We start from the raw sequence: 21,371 nt of genomic DNA, 5'->3' as shown, positions 1-21,371 counted from the left end.
ACTAGTAATCAGTGATTCTATCATCAGGCACACAGACGTCCCACTCACTAGACTGAACAAGGAGAAGGTTACCGTAAGCTGCCTGTCGGGTGCCAGAATCTGCCACATAACACATGCACTCTGGTCACTCCACAAGTACAAATATGACTCTGTCATTGTACATGTTGGCGTAAATGACCTGAGACGTACCTCCCTGGACTACATGAAGAGAGACATGGAGGAGCTCTCTGACCATGTAGCCCAGGCTGGTATGACTCTGACTAGCATCCTGCCCTCACCCAAAATGATGCCAGCATACGAAGAAAAAATTATCAGTTTCAACAATTGGTTAAACTACTGGTGTCATTCAAAGGGGATCCAGTACTTGTCAGCCTCTGACGACATGCTTGACGAGCCACGTTGCTTCACCAGAGATGGCTTGCACCTGCCGCCCCTGGGCTTTCGAATACTGGCCAAGACTCTTGCCACCCCAATACTGCCTTTTTTAGGCAAGGCTCAAAAGACAAACCCGCCTCCATAAACAACAATAATAAACAAAAACTGAGGGTAATGCTGCTCAGCGCCAGAAATCTAAACCTCAAAATGCATGCACTCAAGGCTCTGCTTAGTATGGAAGAAATAGACATATGTGCAGTGACAGAAACCTGGTTCAAGGCTCCAGAAAGCACCCCAGCACTACCAGGCTACAACTCCTACCATACCTTTAGGTCCCAAAACCAGGACCGGAACACAAAAGGAGGGGGTGTGTCCATATTCATCAAGAACACCCACACCTCCAGGTTAGTAGCACAGCACGCGGAATCTGAGACCATCCAAGTGCATTTGACAGCGGGTAAATTGACTGTTCAATTTATAGCTTGCTACAGATCTCCCACCTTGTCTCAGGACCCTCACGCAGCATTCCTGAGAACATTAGAAAGTACGAAGATTCTACCCAACACCATGCTACTGGGTGACTTCAACTATTCAAACATTGACTGGGACAACTACTCAAGCTCAAACGCCCTAGTCCAATGCTTCCTTGAGTTTATAAACTCAAATGCCCTTGAACAGCTGGTCACCACTCCCACAAGAGGTGACAACATACTGGACCTGGTCATCACCAACATGGGGAACCTATGTTCCACACCTGAGGTAAACTCATCATTGGTAAGAGCAGATCACAAACTAATCACACAGGACATCCACATCCCGACTCCCCCCCCCCACAGTTAAAGAAATCAAGGTAAAAAACTTCTCTAAAGCCAGCTTCACACTCCTCAAGACCGAGGTGGGAAGTTTCAAAGCTCCCAATCAAATGGAAAATGATGACCCATCGGCAAAATCATTTACAAGTGCATTCTATGAACACGTTCAAGAATGCATGGACCGAGCCATCCCAAGTAAAACCAAGACCAACTAATCAAAAAAGAGGAAGCCAGTCTGGTGGACCCCGGCCATAAATAAACTTTACAACAGAAGGAGGAAACTCCTGCAAGATAGAACAAAATCCCAAAATAAGAAGGCATCTCTGATTAACATCAGTAAAAAACTGCACTCCCTCATTAAATCATCCAAGGCCAACTTCGAAAGAAAAATAGCCAACCTCTGCTATCTCTGTAAAAAACAAAAACAAAAAAAAAAATCTTGCTTTTTTCCCACTTTTCTGAGAGTTAAAAAAGTTCAGTTACAGGCTTGCTGTTCCTGAACTGTTTGAAAGTTTCTGTGAGGCCATTTTTGCTTGGGCTGAAGGAGGGTCTCTGTGTTTATCAGTGGCAGTGACTAACATTGAGCAGCTTCCCTGCCCCCCGGAGAGGTGGTTACTGACTTGAAACTGTAGTTTTATTGGCCACTAGGGGTCATTTCCATAACTCCTTCATCTTCCTCTCTTAAAACCTAGTTGCCTCGTGGTTTGAGCGTCTTTTCAGGCTTGTTGGCTGTTGGTGAAGCACCCTCCAAGAGGAAAAACGCTGAGAGAAGAAGGAGCCACTTTTGAGATTTTAAGTATTTTTCTCTGTTTATTTGCTAAGTTTTTCTGCATAGCTGCCTAGCTTGAGCATTTTCTGGCTTGTTAAACTTGATTTCTGTATTAGTAGCTGTATTTAGAGCACAACCAAAAGCTGTTTGCTGAATTTCCTGTTTGCACTTAATTTTAAATCGTTTTTCTTAAAACTTGCATATTTTCTGTCCTTGACCTAGCACTCTTGTGTGGGGTCATTTACTGCACTGTTATAACTTGATATTACTTGTGAACCTCTGCTATCTCTGTAAAAACAAAAACAAAAAAAATATCTTGCTTTATTTCCCACTTTTCTGAGAGTTAAAAAGTTCAGTTACAGGCTTGCTGTTCCTGAACTGTTTGAAAGTTTCTGTGAGGCCATTTTGCTTGGGCTGAAGGAGGGTCTCTGTGTTTATCAGTGGCAGTGACTAACATTGAGCAGCTTCCCTGCCCCCAGAGAGGTGGTTACTGACTTGAAACTGTAGTTTTATTGGCCACTAGGGGTCATTTCCATAACTCCTTCATTTGTCCTCAGAGGAGTGGTTTAGGGCAGTGACTTGTGGTTTGTTGGCCAATTTGGGTCATTTCCTGTCTTTTCCAGCCCCTGCTATAAAGCACGCTTTTAGCCCGATTTAGTCTGGAGTTGCTACTGTTGCACACTAGGGCAGCGCCGGTTAAGCAGGTTTAAACTATTCGGGCTACCTAAAGTCCACTCTTCAAATTTTCCCTTAAAACTACTTTCCTCGAACTATACTACTGATCTAATCAGCGTATCCTATAATTAAAAGATCATCTCTACTTGACTCCAAGTAGACTATTCTCTATCTGTTAAACGTAGCACTTGCTCCTACAGTACTTATTACCTTGATACGGCACTCTTGTCATAGATAGTACCCCAAAAAGGCAACCCCCCATTTCTCGGTCACCCACGTCCCCAGAATCTTTTTAAAGTTTTTTGTCTATTCCTTCTAGCATGTCGAGGGATCAGTTGCTAGTGTCCTCTCCTGCTCAGCTGGTGAACCTGGGAATATTGAGGCAATGTTACAATTGCCTCATTTACTCAGACAACCCTCTCCTCCTCCCACAAAACACAAATACATGCGAGAGATGCAACTATACGGCCAAACTGGAGGCTGAGCTCTCTCAACATAGGACTGGCAAGACCAGTCAGGAGGAGAAGGTTACCACACACACTATAGACCCAGTCTCACATATTACCATTACAACCTCAAATCATACACATAAACACACAAAGACATACTCGGAGGCTCTGATCAAAAATCTACCAAAACAGCAGAGGCCACCAAAGCAGACACCCAAACAACCACCACCTCAGAACACAACACCTGCAACACATAGACCTCACAGTCAGAGTGTCAAACAGTCACAGCCCTTAAGGCCAAACACAATGCCAGACACACTAGTCATTGGTGACTCCATAGTCAGACACACTGACGTCCCGCTCACCAGACTGAGTAAGGAGAAGGTCACAGTAAGCTGCCTGTCGGGCGCTAGAATCCGCCACATAACGCAAGCACTCAGGTCTCTCAACAGCAGGTACAAATATGATTCAGTCATTGTCCACGCTGGTGTAAACGACCTGAGACGTACCTCCTTGGACTACATGAAAAGAGACATTGAGGAGCTCTCTGATTATGTAGCCCAGACAGGTATGACCCTGACCTTGAGCAGTATCCTACCTTCACCAAGAATGATGCCACAATACAGAGATAAGATGATCAGCTTTAACAATTGGCTTAAACACTGGTGTCATTCAAAGGGGATCCAGTGTCTGTCTGCCTGGGATGACATGCTGGACAAGCCACGCTGCCAAGGGATGGCTTGCACCTGTCACCCTGGGATTCGGATATTGGCAAAGGCTCTTGCCACCCCATAGTGCCTTTTTAGGCAAGGCTCAAATTCTAAACCTACCACCCTAGAACACAAAAAGGGAAAAAACTAAGGGTAATGCTGCTCAATGCCAGAAGTCTAAATCTCAAAATGCACGCACTCGAGGCCCTTCTCAGTATGGAGAACATCGATGTCTGTGCTGTGACAGAAACCTGGTTCAAGGCTCCTGAGAGCACCCCAGCGCTATCAGGTTTTACCTCATATCATGCGTTCCGCCCCAAAATCTGGACAATACCAAGAAAGGAGGGGGGGGTATCCATATTCATCAAGGACACCCACACCTCAAGACTGGTGGCAACGCACGATGCATCGGAGACCATCCAGGTGCAATTAACCATAGGCAAGACTGCTCTGCAAATTGTAGCATGTTACAGGTCACCCTCACAAACTCAGGAACCTCACATGGCCTTCCTGAAAACACTAGAGGGGATAAATGTATCACCAAACACCATCATACTAGGTGACTTCAATTACCCTAATATAGACTGGGAACACTACTCAAGCCCAAACACCCTAGCCCAAAAGTTCCTGGAATTCATAAACTCAAATGCCATGGAACAACTAGTCACCATCCCCACAAGAGGAGAGAACATACTTGATCTCATCATCACGAACATGGGAGCACAATGTTCAACACCGGAGGTGTACCCCTCACTGGTGAGATCAGACCACAAACTAATCTCGCTGGAGGTCCTCATCCCACCCCACCTGAAATAAAAAAGACCACAGTAAAGAACTTCTCAAAAGCCGACTTCACACTTCTAAAGACTAGTGTGGTCTCCTTTAAGGCCCCGAGCCAGCGGAAAACAGTACTCAAGCCGCTGAATCACTTACAAATGCCTTCTACCAGCACCTGCAGGACTGCATGGATAAGGCAATCCCAAGCAAAACAAAGACTCTTTGTACCAAAGGCAAGCGTCCAGTCTGGTGGACCCCAGCCATAAAGAAACTCTACAACAAAAGGAGGAAGCTACTACAAGATAGAGCAAAATCCTTAAAAGGTAAGACACCCTTGATCACTATAAGTAAAAAACTAAGAGCTCTCATAAAATCATCCAAAGCAAATTTCGAGAGAAAAATAGCTAAAGACTCAAAAGACAATCATAAGGCCTTCTTTAGCTATGTTAGAAACCTAAACTCCCAGATATGCTCAGAGCTAGTTCAAAATTATGTAAAAATTACTGATCCTACAGACATTGCCAACATACTGGCTGACAGGTTCAGTGCAAACTTCCCTTCCCCAAAAGGAGAGATATCTATACCAAACGATTGCAGCCCCCAAACATCTCCAGCCCAAGTGAGAACTGCTCTCTCCAAAGCAAAAACACAGCATCCATGGGACCTGATGGTGTCCCCGGCTGTGTGCTCCATGAACTCAATGAGGAATTAAACCCACAGCTAGGACAGCTGTTTAATCAAAGTCTTACCTCTGGATATGTACCCAGGAGTGGCGCACTGCAACTGTGGTACCACTTCACAAAGGCGGTGCCTCCACCGACCCTGGAAATTACCGCCCATTAGCTTGACAAGCCTTATCTGCAAAGCCATGGAGAGGATCATAATGGACCTCATAAATAAAGACATAGGGAATTTGCAGACTTTGGATCCAACCCAGTTTGGCTTTGTCAAAGGCAGATCATGCCTTTTAAACTTGGTTGACTTTTTCAAACAGTCACCAAAGCCATTGATGAGGGAAAGGCAGTCCATACAGCCTACCTCGATCTGGCTAAGGCCTTCGATACAATACCCCATTCGGTATCATTGAAAAACTCATCAGCTTAAATGTCAACCCATACATCACAAGATGGGTTGCAAACTGGCTGAGTGACAGAACCCACAGGGTCAGAGCTGCTGGCGCCATGTCAGACTCAAAGCCTGTCACAAGTGGTGTCCCACAGGGCTCAGTCCTGGGCCCACTCTTGTTTGGCATCTACTTTTCCAAGTACAAGCAAACACAGGAGGGTTATGGCTGACAAAGTTTGCAGATGACTGCAAACTGGGCCATAGTAGAAAACACATCTGACACAGATATCCTTCAGAAGGGTCTCACAGAAACGGATAACTGGTGCCAGAGCCACGGCCTAAAGTTAAATGCCAAAAATGCATAGTCATACCCTTCGGGAAAAACAAGGTTACCCCTAGCTACCAAATAGGTGGCAATCCACTGAGCACAGAAGAAGTTATCAGGGACCTGGGGACCCAGGTTGATAGTAGTCTGTCATTCGACACCCATGTAGCTAAAGTAGTTAGGAAGACCTTCTACATTGCCCACCTTATCATGAAGGGATTCTCATCTAGATCAAGGGAGGTCATAGTCTCCCTTTACTCATCACTCATCAGACCAATGATTGAGTACAATGCCCCATTCGGAATGTATCTGACCCGACACTTGCAGCAGCTGGAGAGGCCACAAAAGTTCCTCACCAAAAGGATAAAGGGTCTCAAAATCTGTCCTATGCTGCCCGACTGAAAGAACTCCAGCTCTATTCAGTCGCCACCGCTTGCTCAGAGGTGACCTTTGCCTAACATACAAGGCCATGTCAAACCCAGATTTGATGAATATGCTTCACCTCAAAAAAATCTAGATCCATCAGAGCCACAAGGGCGGGAGACTTAAACCTTGACACTGCTATTAATAGGACGTGCTGGAGGGATAGATTCATCACCCAAAGACTCCCTATGCTGTGGAACAAAATCCCGGTACATGTGAGGCAGAGCACCTCGCTGGCCTTGTTCAAGAGAAATCTTGACCAATGGATGGGAGATTGCAGATATACCCCAGGGATTACCTCAGTGTCACTGCTCGACAGAGGCACAGCAAAATAATGGGTATAGTTCCCCATACTAAAGGGGTGGCGTAAGCCACAAAACGATGGGCTAGGCTTGTAAATGCCCTCGGGCAGATAGCCTAGTATGAACCTATGAACCTATGAACCTATGACTCTTAAGGATAACCACAAGGCCTTCTTTAACTATGTCAAGGGTCTAGGGGCAAACTCTCAGATATGCTCCGAGCTAGTGCATAATGGCCATAAATACACTGAACCAACCGACATTGCCAACATCCTGGCTAATAAGTTCAATGTAAACTTCATCCCCCCCTCTCCACCAAAGGGGCTAGCACCCATCCCAGAAGAATGTGGCACTCCAGATATCTCAGACACATAAGTAAAGACAGCCCTTGCAAAGGCCAAAAACACAGCATCAATGGGATCAGATGCTATCCCAGGTTGTGTCTTACACGAGCTTCAAAATGAACTAACCCCCCATCTCAAATCACTATTCAAACTCAGCCTCTCTACAGGTTATGTACCCAAAGAATGGCATACAGCAACAGTCATACCACTCCACAAAGGTGGTGCCACAACTGACCCTGGGAACTATCGCCCTATAAGCTTGACTAGTTTGGTCTGCAAAGCCATGGAATGCATTATCATGGAGCTCATTAACAGGGACATTGGCAACCTCCAGACACTGGACCCCACCCAGTTCGGCTTTGTTAAAGGCAGATCTTGCCAGGAGTGGCAGGCGCCATGTCTGACTCTAAACCAGTCACAAGCGGAGTCCCACAGGGCTTAGTCCTGGGACCCCCCCTGTTCGGTATATATTTTTCCGAAGTACAGGCAAAGCCGGAGGAACTGTGGCTAACCAAGTTCGCAGATGACTGTAAATTGGGTGCAATAATTGACTCTCCAGCTGACACAGACATCCTGCAAAAGGGTCTCACAGAGACAAACACCTGGTGTCAAAGTCACGGTCTCAAGCTAAATGCCAAAAAATGCATAGTAATCCCATTTGGGAAAAACAAAGTACCTACAAACTACCACATAGATGGGACTCCACTAAGTACAGAAGAAGTAATTAGGGACCTGGGTACCCAAGTAGATAGCATGCTCTCCTTTGATAACCACATAGCCAAAATGGTCAGGAAATCCTTCTATGTGGCACACCTGATCTCAAAGGGTTTCTCATCCAGAGCCAAGGAGGTGATTGTGCCCCTTTACTCCTCACTCATTAGGCCCATAATAGAGTACAATGCCCCATTTGGGATGTACCTCACTAGACACCTGCAACAACTAGAAAGATCACATTAGTACCTCACTAAGAGGATTAAGGGCCTTAAACAATTAACCTATGAAGCACAACTAAAACAGCTCCAGCTCTTCTCAGTCGCTTACCGTCTGCTCAGAGGTGATCTTTGCCTGACCTATAGGACCATGTCAAACCCTGAACTAATGGACATGCTTCAGCTCAAAAAAACGAGATCCCTCAGAACCACTCATTCTAGCGACTTGAACCTATGTACAACAATAAACAGGACATGCTGGAGGGATAGATTCCTGTCCCAGCGACTCCCCTCACTCTGGAATAGAATCTCAATCCATATTTGACAGAGCTCCTCTCTGACCCTCTTCAAGAGAAATCTTGATGAGTGGATGGGCAATCGTAAGTTCTACCCTGGGATCACTTCAGGAGCCCTGCTGACAGAGGCCCAGGTTACTAATCTAATGGTGTGGTGAAAGCTATCACTCTGTGGCTAGGCTTATAAATGCCCATGGGCAGATAGCCTAGTACGTACCTATGAACCTATATTGGGTCAGTTTATAGATCTTACATGAATTAATATCGAGAGCTTGTTATAGACTTGTATAAAGTGTAGATGCTCAAGAGAATTGAAAGGAGAACATTAAAATAGGTCAAAGATAAAGATACTGACAGCTGAAAGCTAAAGGTACCAAAGTGACAAGCATATTCTGATTAGGAAAAAGTAGGCAGTCTTCTGAAACATTCATATTGCAGACATTAGGATAAAAGCTCTAGTGGTAAGACTCTAAGTACTAACATTAGAGCTTTTTCTAAATTAGAAGGGAGGATGTTCCACACAGGTGGAGGAATTTGATGGAAAGGTCACTCAGTGGTTGAAAGAGGAAATTAATACATTGTACTGACTGTATTGAGGCTATTGTTTGAAAGTATGTATGAGAGGGCAGGGTCTAATAGTAATAGGGTAAAAATGGAGGTAGAAACTGACCTAGAGCATATGATATAGACAAACATTAAACAGGAATGTGTTTATGCCATCAGCGGTAAGGTTGTAGTGGTAAAAAGATTGCAGTCATGGTTTTGAGAAATGAATTTGGGAAAATGTTAATAAGTCCAAGTCTTTCTTGTTCTTGTTTCTGACTTAATAGCTAGGAAGCATGTTTCTTTACGGACGTAAGAAGGAAGACTTTTTAATTAGTGACATACCTGAACTTTAGTCATTCCATAATAATGATGCAGAGAAATGTTCATTTTGTTGCAGAATGTCTCTTATTTGTTCCATAATTCTTAGAAAAATCGAACACCAAACCAAGTGAAAAATATGAAGAGGATCACCAACGGAACACTACAGCACTAAATCCAGAAAATTATTGAGATAAGTTCCATAATTCTAATAACGTTGATAGATTTTTTTCTGTGATACAGGATGTCTCTTTAGTTTCTTTTAGAAGGTAGGGGATATGCTGGATCTGGAACCATAAGAGAAAAGAACCAGTAAAAGAAATTGACTATATAGCAATAATGTTATGAATATTTACAATATGACTGTATTTTAACTATGCAGATTGAGGGAAAAGGGCATAGCAGAAGCCTAGTAACTCATATTTACAGCCTAGCCATCTGTATGGAGGCTGTCAACAAATGCCAGATACTAAATAAAGGGTTAAAGTTGAGTTCATTACTATACTCTGATATTTTATGAACTAATAAACTCAAACATTTCCTATTTATTGGAATCCTTGCAATCACTGCAAAAAAAAATATATATATATTTTTCTTTAGCGTCTCTACTGTTAAGACCTGCATTTTTTTAGACTATTGCCAGTCAAACAGCAGATAACTTCTTGCAGAGGAATACTTCTCATTTCCAGGAAATTGCCCCAGAGGTTTTGAAGGAGATCACTGGGCTCATAAATGATGTGACAGACACTGTCCAGTACTGGTTCTTTACCCTTTTGAATGATGAAGAAGAAGATGAAGATGATGCCGCAACTAACTGTAGAAGAAATTTCTGCCTCTCTTCACAGTGTGTGTGGGAGAAAAATAAGGATTTGTCTGATAATGTCCTAGCTAGGCATGCTCATTTTTCATTTAAAATGCCTTACGTTTTGATGGGAAGAAGGTTGTTTACTTAAAACTTTGGAATAAATCAGTCTCAGTTTTAAGTGCATTTTGGCTTAAACAAGTATTGTTTGAGAAATCTAATGGAGGACTAGCAGAGGAATAAGTTCTGTATTCCTGTATAAGCGGTTCTAGTCCAGGACTTCCAAGTATAATATTGGCTTTGGGTCAGGACCAGTAGTAGTCTTTATTTTGCACACTGTCAGTGTTAGCAGCCTAGACTAAAATATAAACAAGTTGAACTGGCTACATGAGCTGTCACTATACATCCGGCCTACAAATGCCAGGCTATGCCATTTGGTTTTCTAAACATCAGGCTATGCAGTTTGGTTTTCTAAAGATTGGGCCATGCCATTAGCTTGTCTGAAAATTGGGCTATGCCATTTGGTTTTATAAACTTTGGGCTATGCCATTTGGTTGTCTAAAAATCAGGTTATGCCATTTGGCTTTCTAATGTCAATCCCGTCACTGCAGGTAAACAAACCGTAGTCATAGTAGGGAATGGTCGATGCCTACTGTTTGCAGCAATCATCTCCAAGTCTTCATTCTGCCCCCATACTAGTTTAATAGTAATAATAGGGGTGAGCGTGGTCTTTCAACTGCAGGATGTGAATCAAGTTTCAAAGTTCAGTAAAACATACGTTCTTTTCCAGGTAGTTTCTGATTGCACAAAAAGAAGAGTTTTACTGTAAAATGCATAATTTAAAAGAAAAGTCCATCATGTCTTCTTTCCTTATGGTACCCATTTAGATCACTCTAATGTTCATGCAGCAATAGTATAAACATTTTTCAGATTAAAAATGGTCACCTTCGCATATCTCTCCATCTTATCTGTATATGTATGTACCCATCTATGTCTGCACAGGGGTGTATTTAATTTGTTTCTTCCCGTTTAGGTATTTAACAGTTCAGAGTTTATTGCAGTTTCAGAAGTGTTCATCAAGTGTTTATCATCACATAAAGGGTACATTGTTGCTCTTGGATGAAAGCTATCTGGTCACAAAAACAGAGGCGAGTTACTGAACATAGTCTAACACATCTTATCCAATCTTTGGGATCTAGGTAGGTGAATCTATGAATTTTGTAATCTCACATGACGAGGGGGGGATACTAGCAAGCAGAGTTGAGAATGAATGGCCAATACCTCCCTATAGTCAACAGATACTACAGATAACACATTTTATTTCATTTTTTGCTGATTACAGAGTATAGTGCTGACTGAGTAAGAAGGGAACATTAGTAGAATCTAGCAGTGAATTTTAATAACGTGGACAATTTTAGTTCTTGGACCTGTCCATAATATAAATATATCAAGAAAATGCAAACATATGGAAATAAATGTTTATACCCAGATGTAAAAGCATAATTGCATTCCCACCACTACAACACAATATTACAGAATGTGCGGGCTACTGCTGCCCTGATAGCCACAACTTTTGTTTGTTTTGTTAAACTGATTTTCAAAAAATGCAAAGTTATTACTTAGGACTTATTCCATACATTCTATAATCATCTTAATCTCATTGTATTGGTTTGATATTTCTGACAAAAAAAATCTCAAAAAGTATGATGAATGAATAATCTCATATTTCAGCAAGAAGCCCCACTAGTCTTGATACCACTTAAGTCATGAGCAATGAGAACTGTTTTGAAGATGCCCGAAGTCAACAATACTATGAAATATTCCAATGTGAAAGAATGTTAAAGAAATCAGCCAGCTATAAGGATAGTTCAGGAAACAAACAATATTAAAGTCTAAGAAAAGTTGATTGCATTTATTAATGTGAAACAAATATTGCATGATTTAAAAGGGCCTATGACATATATAAAGTGGTCGATAATTCAATTGATCACTGCAAATTAATGCATGAATCCTGGAAGAACGAATATTAATTATGTTTTATAAATAGAAGAAAGGTGGTTGTGACACATGTAAGTATACATCTTTAAATATACTAACGTCTGGCTAGTAAAAGTCAGTTGTCATGGAAGAATCCAGAGTAAGGACCTCATCCGCAGCACCTCCCTTGAATATACAGCCTACTCATACCCAAGTGTTACAGCATTATACAGCCTACTCATACCCAAGTGTTACAGCATTATACAGCCTACTCATATCCAAGTGTTACAGCATTATACAGCATACTCATACCCAACTGTTACAGCATTATACAGCCTACTCATACCCAAGTGTTACAGCATTATACAGCATACTCATATCCAAGTGTTACAGCATTATACAGCATACTCATATCCAAGTGTTACAGCATTATACAGCATACTCATATCCAAGTGTTACAGCATTATCCACAGACTGATCATACAGTATATTTTGCCACCTTCAAAGCCACAGTACACTGAATGCAAATGGTAATACAGGGTATGATGGCTGCCTCTGTGCTGCTTACAACAAACATCATGAAATCAGCCTGTGTAGACACAGCAGGGTAGTATGCATACTATTGACAGATGCACATCATGAAATCAGCCTGTGTAGACACAGCAGGGTAGTATGCATACTATTGACAGATGCACATCATGAAATCAGCCTGTGTAGACACAGCAGGGTAGTATGCATACTATTGACAGATGCACATCATGAAATCAGCCTGTGTAGACACAGCAGGGTAGTATGCATACTATTGACAGATGCACATCATGAAATCAGCCTGTGTAGACACAGCAGGGTAGTATGCATACTATTGACAGATGCACATCATGAAATCAGCCTGTGTAGACTCAGCAGGGTAGTATGCATACTATTGACAGATGCACATCATGAAATCAGCCTGTGTAGACTCAGCAGGGTAGTTAGTATGCATACTATTGACAGATGCACATCATGAAATCAGCCTGTGTAGACACAGCAGGGTAGTATGCATACTATTGACAAATGCACATCACTATTTCCTGCTACCAAGAAGGCAATATGATTTGCACTGTGATGTCTACAGTCCTGTCACATTGTAAAATCTACACCTGATCGCTGCTTTCCCTGGTTGCACTGAGTGCATGCTGACATAGAAGTGGGCTTGTTGCATCATGCATTTCTGAAACATATTTAGGATTTTGCTGTCTAAGGACTAGAATATCCTAATGGTGCCTCCTACAGGGCAATGAAAGGGTATATTTAGTTTGTTTATTGGAGTAGTACACTGATCACAATAGACCATTTGCAGGCGCAGGCCTGCTGACGAAAATCAAATAAATAAATAAAGAAGGAATTCACTAACATGAAAAATAAAATAAAGAAGGACTTCACTAACATGAAGTAATCACAGAAGATAGAGATCCCATTGACAGCTGAAACTATGTAAATATTATTAGCAGAGTAGAAAAACAAATGTAAGTTCATTTTAGTAGTAAATATGACAAGAGAGGCAGCAGCTGAGAAAAGAAGGTCAAAGTAGAAGAGATGGAGGTGAAGAGGGTGCTAGGGGCTGTGCCCAGTGGATAAACACTTGCAGTCAAATTTTTGATGGAGTGGTCTTTTGTCGTATTTAGAAAGTGGGGATTACCTGAGTTTGGGTGCAGGAAGAGAGAAGGAATGGTTGGTACAGTGCAATTTGGTTTATGGTGACTGGAGTGAGAGAATTAAGTGGGAGAGGTTGTGGAAGTTGCAGGGGTGGTTTTATTATGGAGTTTGGCTGTAAGAGGTATGAAGGCACCTGTATAAAAGTAGTTTGAAAAGAAGAGATCCTGGGAGTAGCTCACCTCTGTAGGAGACCGATAGACATTTGGCCTTGGAGAGGGTGATGCTGTCATGTTCCTTAGGGGAGGAATTGGAAATAAATCAGCAGATTTTGTTTTCAATGGACTGTAGAGTGGATTTGTTTTAGAGGTTCTGGCTATGATGGAGGGGGCCCATATTCAATTTGAGCAAGTAGGACTCATTTGTTTATTGCAGTTCTAGCTAGTCTGCAGAGAAAGGGAGACATCTTCCAGGACCAGAATAAAAGAGAATTATATTTTTCACTGAATTCTCAATATGGATTTGGAAGTTAGGTGATAAGCTTAAGTATTTCAAAGATGTGGTTGTTTCTGTTGGGGAACCATTGAGATTTTCTTTGTTGAGATTTTTAGGTATTTTTTCAGCTTTTGTGAGGTTCCAAATATCCAACTTATTGTTTTGGAGGGGTTAGGAATAGATTATGGTTATTTACCCGAGAATGAAGGGACTGGAGGTCAGACTGGTTTGAATAGTTATTTAATTTCCCTCTTTATTTTATATTGTATAAGGGGAGAGCCACAGGTGTCTTATTCTAAGACTCCTGGAAGCTGTGCTCCTATTCACAAGCTGAAAATCAAGGTGGCATTTTGATTCCACTTTGCATCCCGGAAACACAAAAGCATATCTGTTCTATTGCAGGTAAAGCTGCCTTGTTGTTTAAAATCGGGTTTCGAGAATTTTCTGTATTTTTCTGTAGTGTTACTATATTTCTCTGAATGTGAAGTTACACTAATTAGTTGACAATTTTAGTTTGCACTGATTTCAAGTGTTTTCTGGGATGTTGGATGGCTTAATCAGTGTGGCTATATTTATTTGCAGTGTCTGTAGTCACTTTACAAACTTTTAGCAAGCAACAAATTTTGGTAGGTACTACATAGCAACAAAGAATATGTGCAGGCAAGTACCACTAAGGTTAGCCCACCAGGAAAATGGACTATTTGATCATATTTACAAGGCTGAATCTATAAGAGTAGCTAAGTGAGTTATAGTTTGACTAAATCTATATGGGAAAAGTTAAATAGAAACACAAATGTTATAATCAAACCCTCTAATAAGGGGAATGTAGTTGCTATTTTGTGGGTGGCACAGTGGTGCAGTAGTTCTCTTTGTTGCCTCACAGCAAGAGGTTCTCCAGTTCGATTCTTGGCTGGGGTAACTTCTGTGTGGAGTCCATGTTCTTCCTGCATTTGTGTGGGTTTCTTCTGGGTGCTCTGGTTTCCTCACACATTCAAAAGACATGCAGTTGGAGCATTTCTCCCCAGGGCTCTGTCCCAGTTGGACTTTCCTGGTAAACAAATGTTAAATAAAAAAAACAAATATTTTGTCTATCTCTCAGTACTATAATATGTGTGTGTCACATTTGTCAGATGATAAATTTATAACATACTGACTGCCCTGATTTTTGAAAAACTGTTAACAGACTTATAAACATGGTAGAAGGGATTTAATCTGGAAATGTCTCTTCAAATAAAATTAAGTTTCTAGTACCACAACAGCCATGTGTTTAAAATTTGTATTGCCTCTTACAATTACATAAGGATTAGGCTAATCCTTTTGTAAGGCCGGCTGTTTCCAACTGTGTTGGTTTTCAGGAAAATATTGGTCAGGTAATTAATACCTACCTACCTACATGAATGCACAGTTAGGCTTCCTTCATTAATTAAGAGCTCTAAATTATTGCAGCATTTGCTGTTGCATTTGCAGATTAATTGCAAGGATGTATATAATTTGAAACTGTAGATGTAACTAACTTACACTCCTCAGATGGACACAAGGACAGCATTAGTGCACTTTATTACTTTGTTGCTGATCTAACTTCTGAATATATTTTACAGTTAGCAGAACCTTAGAATCATAGATCTTCCAAGGCCAGTGAATCTTATGACCAGCCATGCCTTGTCAAGACCTGCCTTCAGGCTGCACCTCCTTTCTGCAGAAGGACTGTATCAGTCAATTAGACAGTAAAGTTATGGATACCTTTTCAGTTATCTGCTGTATGTTAAAGGAAGATAGTGAGTCACACTGTTTAACATGCAGCGGAAGTTTATTCCAGAGGTTTGGGAGGTGCTGGTTTATAAACCCCCCATTGCGGCATGTTTTATTTATATATCGATGAAGATCTAGCCCCCTGGTTTTAGTACTGATGAACATATTAGACTTGTGGAGAAACAGGAGATCCAGGACAATCAGGTCTCTAATGGAACAGTAAGTTCATAGGTTGGTACTAGGCTATCGGCCCTAGGGCTTATACAAGCCTAGCCATAACAATTCCCTGGATATTTCTTCCCGCAATATTTACTTCCCTGGACCCCTGTCTAGCAGGGCGACTGACGTGATCCCTGGGGGGGAATTTTCCATCTCCCATCCAATCGTCAAGGTTCCTTTTGAAGAGGGCCAAGGAAGCAGATATCTCCCCTCAAAAGTATTTGAGACACCAAGTAAAGTGACGGAACATCCAGCCTCTGTTGGTAGCTTAGGATCTTTACGCTGGTGATGTTTTTGGTTAGGAATCTTGTTTTTTTTTCTAACTGTTTGGCATGTTTAATGAGATACATCCCAAAGGAGACATTGCACTGGTTAATTGGCCTGATCACAGCTTAGTACAACGGAGTGATTACCTTGTTACACCTTGATGATATATCCTTGGCGATTACCTGTGCTAAATAAAAGGATATCCTGACAGCCATTGTCGCATGATTATCAAGAGAGAGGGGGCTCCCAACCCAAGTACCTAGGGCTCTGAATATTTTTACATTTTGTAGTGAAGGGAGGAACCTGCCAATCATAACATGTCACTTTGTAAAATTTAGTTTGAGCCCATTTTACTACAATAACAACAGTTTTCTAGGGAGAGTTCATTCTGGAGGGTTGGCTGTTATAGCATGACAAAATTTGTCAGAGGTCTCGACTCTCTGCTTGGAGATCTGAGATGGGCATAGCTGGTCACTTTTATAATTTCTACTGAGTCACCTGCAATTTGGACTGGGTGGGTTCTGCCTTTCAGATAATTTGCTGTCCATTTTATGATTAATGGGTTGATTTTTAAAGCATTTAGCTTGAAAGCCTTGGCCAGGTCAAGATGCATCACGTGCATTTTATGGCCATTGTCTACAGCCTCTGTATTTGAAAAGGCTTATCAGACTTTATAGACATGATGTACTCTTCACAATGTCCAACTGTTGCGGATGATGTCTAACAAAATTCTTGATATCAGAGTTTATTAGGTCAGTTATAATGCATTCCATAGTTTTGTGGAGGAGGCTTGTAAGGCTGGTAGGTCTGTCATTACCTGGGTTGGTTGTAAGGCTAGCCTTATTAAAGGCCATCAGCACAGAAGTGAACTACTTTCAGGGACAAACCCAGTAACTACATTTAGGTTAAATGGTCAGAGGAATAGAACTGCAAGGCATGTTTAATACTATTAATTAAGCAACCAGGTATATTTTTAGGTATCATGGAGGAAGTATATTTTTCCTTGGTTAACACTTTCAGCAAATAATCTTTAGAGACAATTGGAGGAGTACAAGATTTAGATACACTGGGGCTTTAAGCAGACACCTCAGGGGATGAGGTTGGCACTGAATTTGTTTGCAAGAATATTACGAATGTGTATTGGGCCAAGAATAGGAAGTTTCCTTATAAATGGGTTCTGATCAATACAGGATATTGTTTTTCTTAGTTTTCTAACACACCTAAAGAAGGATTTTTAAATATCTTTAGCTTTAGAGGCCAGCTTCAATTCATTTTTTGTCTGTAGAATACTTGTTTTCAAGTTTGTTGGTAAATTATATCAACAGGCTAAATGTACCACTATGTAGGCCTGCTTTGCATAACCATACAGAAACATACTTATGGGTTAATTTAAAGGTCAAGCAAGTGATATTATGGGATTTTTAGTGATAAACTACTTTCCCTTTTAGATTTATTGATTTTTATTTTTTTTTATGTAGTGTTTTTAAATCAGAATGTAAAAAGTTTCTTAAAGATTTACACAGTAATTGTTTTAGTCTTAAATTTACATATGCATGATTTACGCAATTGTTTTGGTCTTAAATTTAGTTACACATTTTCTGAAATTGAGATTAATTAATTGAATTTGTGTCTTTGTAAGCATGTAAATGGTTTAGGGAGTAAATTAGTGGCCTTTCAGAGAACACTTTTCTCTCCCTACCATTGGGTAAGTTGATACATGCCCATAAGGCTTGTAGCGAAATGGCCGAGGAAGTCACACGTATTGTTAAATGTTCTTCTAGTTGTAGATATGAAGTCAAATGCATTCAAGTGTGCTCGCTGGAAAAGATTTTAAGTAGATATTTTATAAGGAAGTACATAGTTATTATACAATATGTAGTAGCAATAATATATATTTTGGAAATCTAAATAAATAAATGCAGTCTGAGGGTCATACTGCTCAACGCTAGAAGTCTAAATCTCAAGATGCACTCCTCAAAATGGAGAACATTGACATTTGTGCTGTAACAGAGACCTGGTTTAAAGCAGCAGAAATCACCCCTGCACTACCATGCTAGAACTCATTCCACACCTTTTGGTGCCAGAACATGGACCAACGCTCCAAAGGTGGTGGGGTCTCCATATTCATAAAAGATATACACACCTCCAGACTAGTAGCACAGCATAATGCATCAGAGATACTTCAGGTACAACTAACAGTGGGTAAGATGGCGATTCAGGTTGCAGCCTGCTATAGGTCCCCAACCATGTCCCAAGACTCTCACTCCATGTTCCTAAGCACCCTGGAAACTATTAGGGTCCAACCCAACACTCTCATACTGGGTGACTTCAACTACCTCTCCATCAACTGAGAAAGCTTCTCATGCACCAATACACTTGCCCAACACTTCCTGGAATTCATTAATTCCAATGTGCTGGACCAGCTCATTCTTACTCCCACTAGAGGAAGCAATATCCTTGACCTGGTTATTAGTAACATGGGCAACCATTGCTCTATACCAATAGTCAATTCCTCCCTAGTTAGATCTGACCACAAACTAATCACCATGGAAATCCACATCTCACCCACACCACCAGCAAAGGTAACCACCATGAAAAACTTCTCCAAAGCTGACTTTGGGCTTCTAAAAACAGAGATGGCTAACTTCAGGGCATCCATACAAATGGAAAATAGGTGCATGACTGGCAAACCATAGACCAGTGCACTGTATGAACATGTACATAAATGCATGAAACTAGCCATACCCAACAGAACCAAGATGCTCTTCTCCAAAAAAAAAAAAAAGAAGCCAATCTGTTGGTCCCTTGCCATTAAACTCTACAACAGAAGGAAAAAACTGTTGCAGAAAAAGGTGAAGTCTCAAGACTGGAAAAACTCCATTATTAGCCTCAACAAAAAGTTGAGATGCCTCACCAAAACCTCTAAAGCTAACTATGAAGGCAGAATTGCGGCAGACACTAAAAACAACCACAAAACCTTCTACAGTTATATCAAGAGTCTCCACGGCAATACCAAGATTTGCTCTGAGGTACTGCACAATGGTACTTCCTATACAGAGCCAACAGATATTGCCAACATACTGGCCAACAAATTCAGTGCCAACTTTACCCCTCTCTCCCCCCTAAAGGACCAATCACAATACCAAAGAAATGCCAGGCACCCAGCATTACTACAGCACAGGTTAAAGCTGCATTGTCCAAGGCCAAGAATATAGCTTTCATGGGACCTGACAATATCCCTGGCTGTGTTCTACATGAACTACAAAGTGAACTGGCACTACACCTGTGTGGCCTGTTCAATCACAGCCTCACCTCAGGCTTTGTCCCTACAGAATGGTGCACTGCTAGTCATCCTTCTCCATAAAGGGGGAGAGATTACAGTTCCCGGGAATTATCGTCCTATTAGCCTGACGAATCTGAAATGCAAGGCTATGGACCACATAATCATGGACCTAATTAACAAGGATATAGGGAATCTTCAAACTCTGGATCCCACGCAGTTTGGTTTTATGAATGGTAGATCATGCCTGCTCAACCTGGTTGACTTCTTGGAGTCAATCACCAGAGCTGTGGATGAGGACAAGGCAGTTCATACAGCATACCTCGATCTGGCCAAGACCTTTTATACCATTCCCCACTCAGGAATTATTGATAAACTCACTAAACTAGGCATCAACCCCTATATCACTAGGTGGGTTGCAAATTGGCTCACAGATAGAACCCGCAGTGTGAAAGTAGTAGACTCCAAGTCAGATTGCCGACAAGTTTGCTCGCTCCCATCTAATCTCGACTCTTCTGTACGCTTCACCTATTTTTACCAACCTAAGGAAAACTAACCTTAACAAACTAGCAACTTCCTATAATAACATTGCCAGATTTGCTACTGGCAATCCCTTTAGAACCCACCACTGTTTTAATCTTAGGCAACTAGACTGGCTGGAATTCCAAAACCATCTGATAATACCCCAACTCAAGATTGCCCACAAGATATTTTACCAACCCAATAACACCCCTATACTCTCCAAGCTCTTAATCCCCTATAAAAATCTGAATTCCCTACATTCTTCTAGCAAACTCCTCGCTAGCATAACAAAGTCTAATAATATGGCTGGTGACTGTTTACTAACGCAGCAGGAAAAAACTGGAACCTGTTACCCAATGAACTAACTCTAGGTTCATAGGTTCATACTAGGCTATCTGCCCGAAGGCATTTACAAGCCTAGCCCATAGTTTTGTGGCTTACGCCACCCCTTTAGTTTGGAGAAACTATGCCCATTATTTTGCTGTGCCTCTGTTGAGCAGTGACACTGAGGTAATCCCTGGGGTGTATCTGTGATCTCCCATCCATTGGTCAAGATTCCTCTTGAACAAGGCCAGCGAGGTGCTCTGCCTCACATAAACCGGGATTTTGTTGCACAGCATAGGGAGTCTTTGGGTGATGAATCTATCCCTCCAGCACGTCCTATTAATAACCGTGTCGAGGTTTAAGTCTCCCGCCCTTGTGGCTCTCAGGGATCTAGATTTTTTGAGATGAAGCATGTTCATCAAATCTGGGTTTGACATGGCCTTGTATGTCAGGCACAGGTCACCTCTGAGCAAGCGGTAAGCAACTGAATATAACTGGAGTTTTTTTAGTCGGGCAGCATAAGACAGATTTTTGAGACCCTTTATCCTTTTGGTGAGGAACTTTTGTGGCCTCTCCAGCTGCTGCAAGTGTCGGGTCAGATACATTCCGAATGGGGCATTGTACTCAATCATTGGTCTGATGAGTGATGAGTATAGGGAGACTATGACCTCCCTTGATCTAGATGTGAATCCCTTCATGATAAGGTGGGCAATGTAGAAGGTCTTCCTAACTACTTTAGCAATATGAGTGTCGAATGAAAGGCTACTGTCAACCTGGGTTCCCAGGTCCCTGATAACTTTTTCTGTGATCAGGGGATTGCCACCTATATGGTAGCTAGGGGTAACCTTGTTTTTCCCGAAGGGTATGACTATGCATTTCTTGGCATTTAACTTTAAGCCATGGCTCTGGCACCAGTTATCCGTTTCTGTGAGACCCTTCTGAAGGATATCTGTGTCAGATGTGTTTTCGACTACGGCGCCCAGTTTGCA

This window comes from Protopterus annectens, chromosome 13.part0 (assembly GCF_019279795.1).
Source record: "Protopterus annectens isolate FY-2018-M chromosome 13.part0, PAN1.0, whole genome shotgun sequence".
Taxonomy (NCBI): Eukaryota; Metazoa; Chordata; order Ceratodontiformes; family Protopteridae; genus Protopterus; species Protopterus annectens.
Note: the sequence above shows the minus strand (reverse complement) of the source record.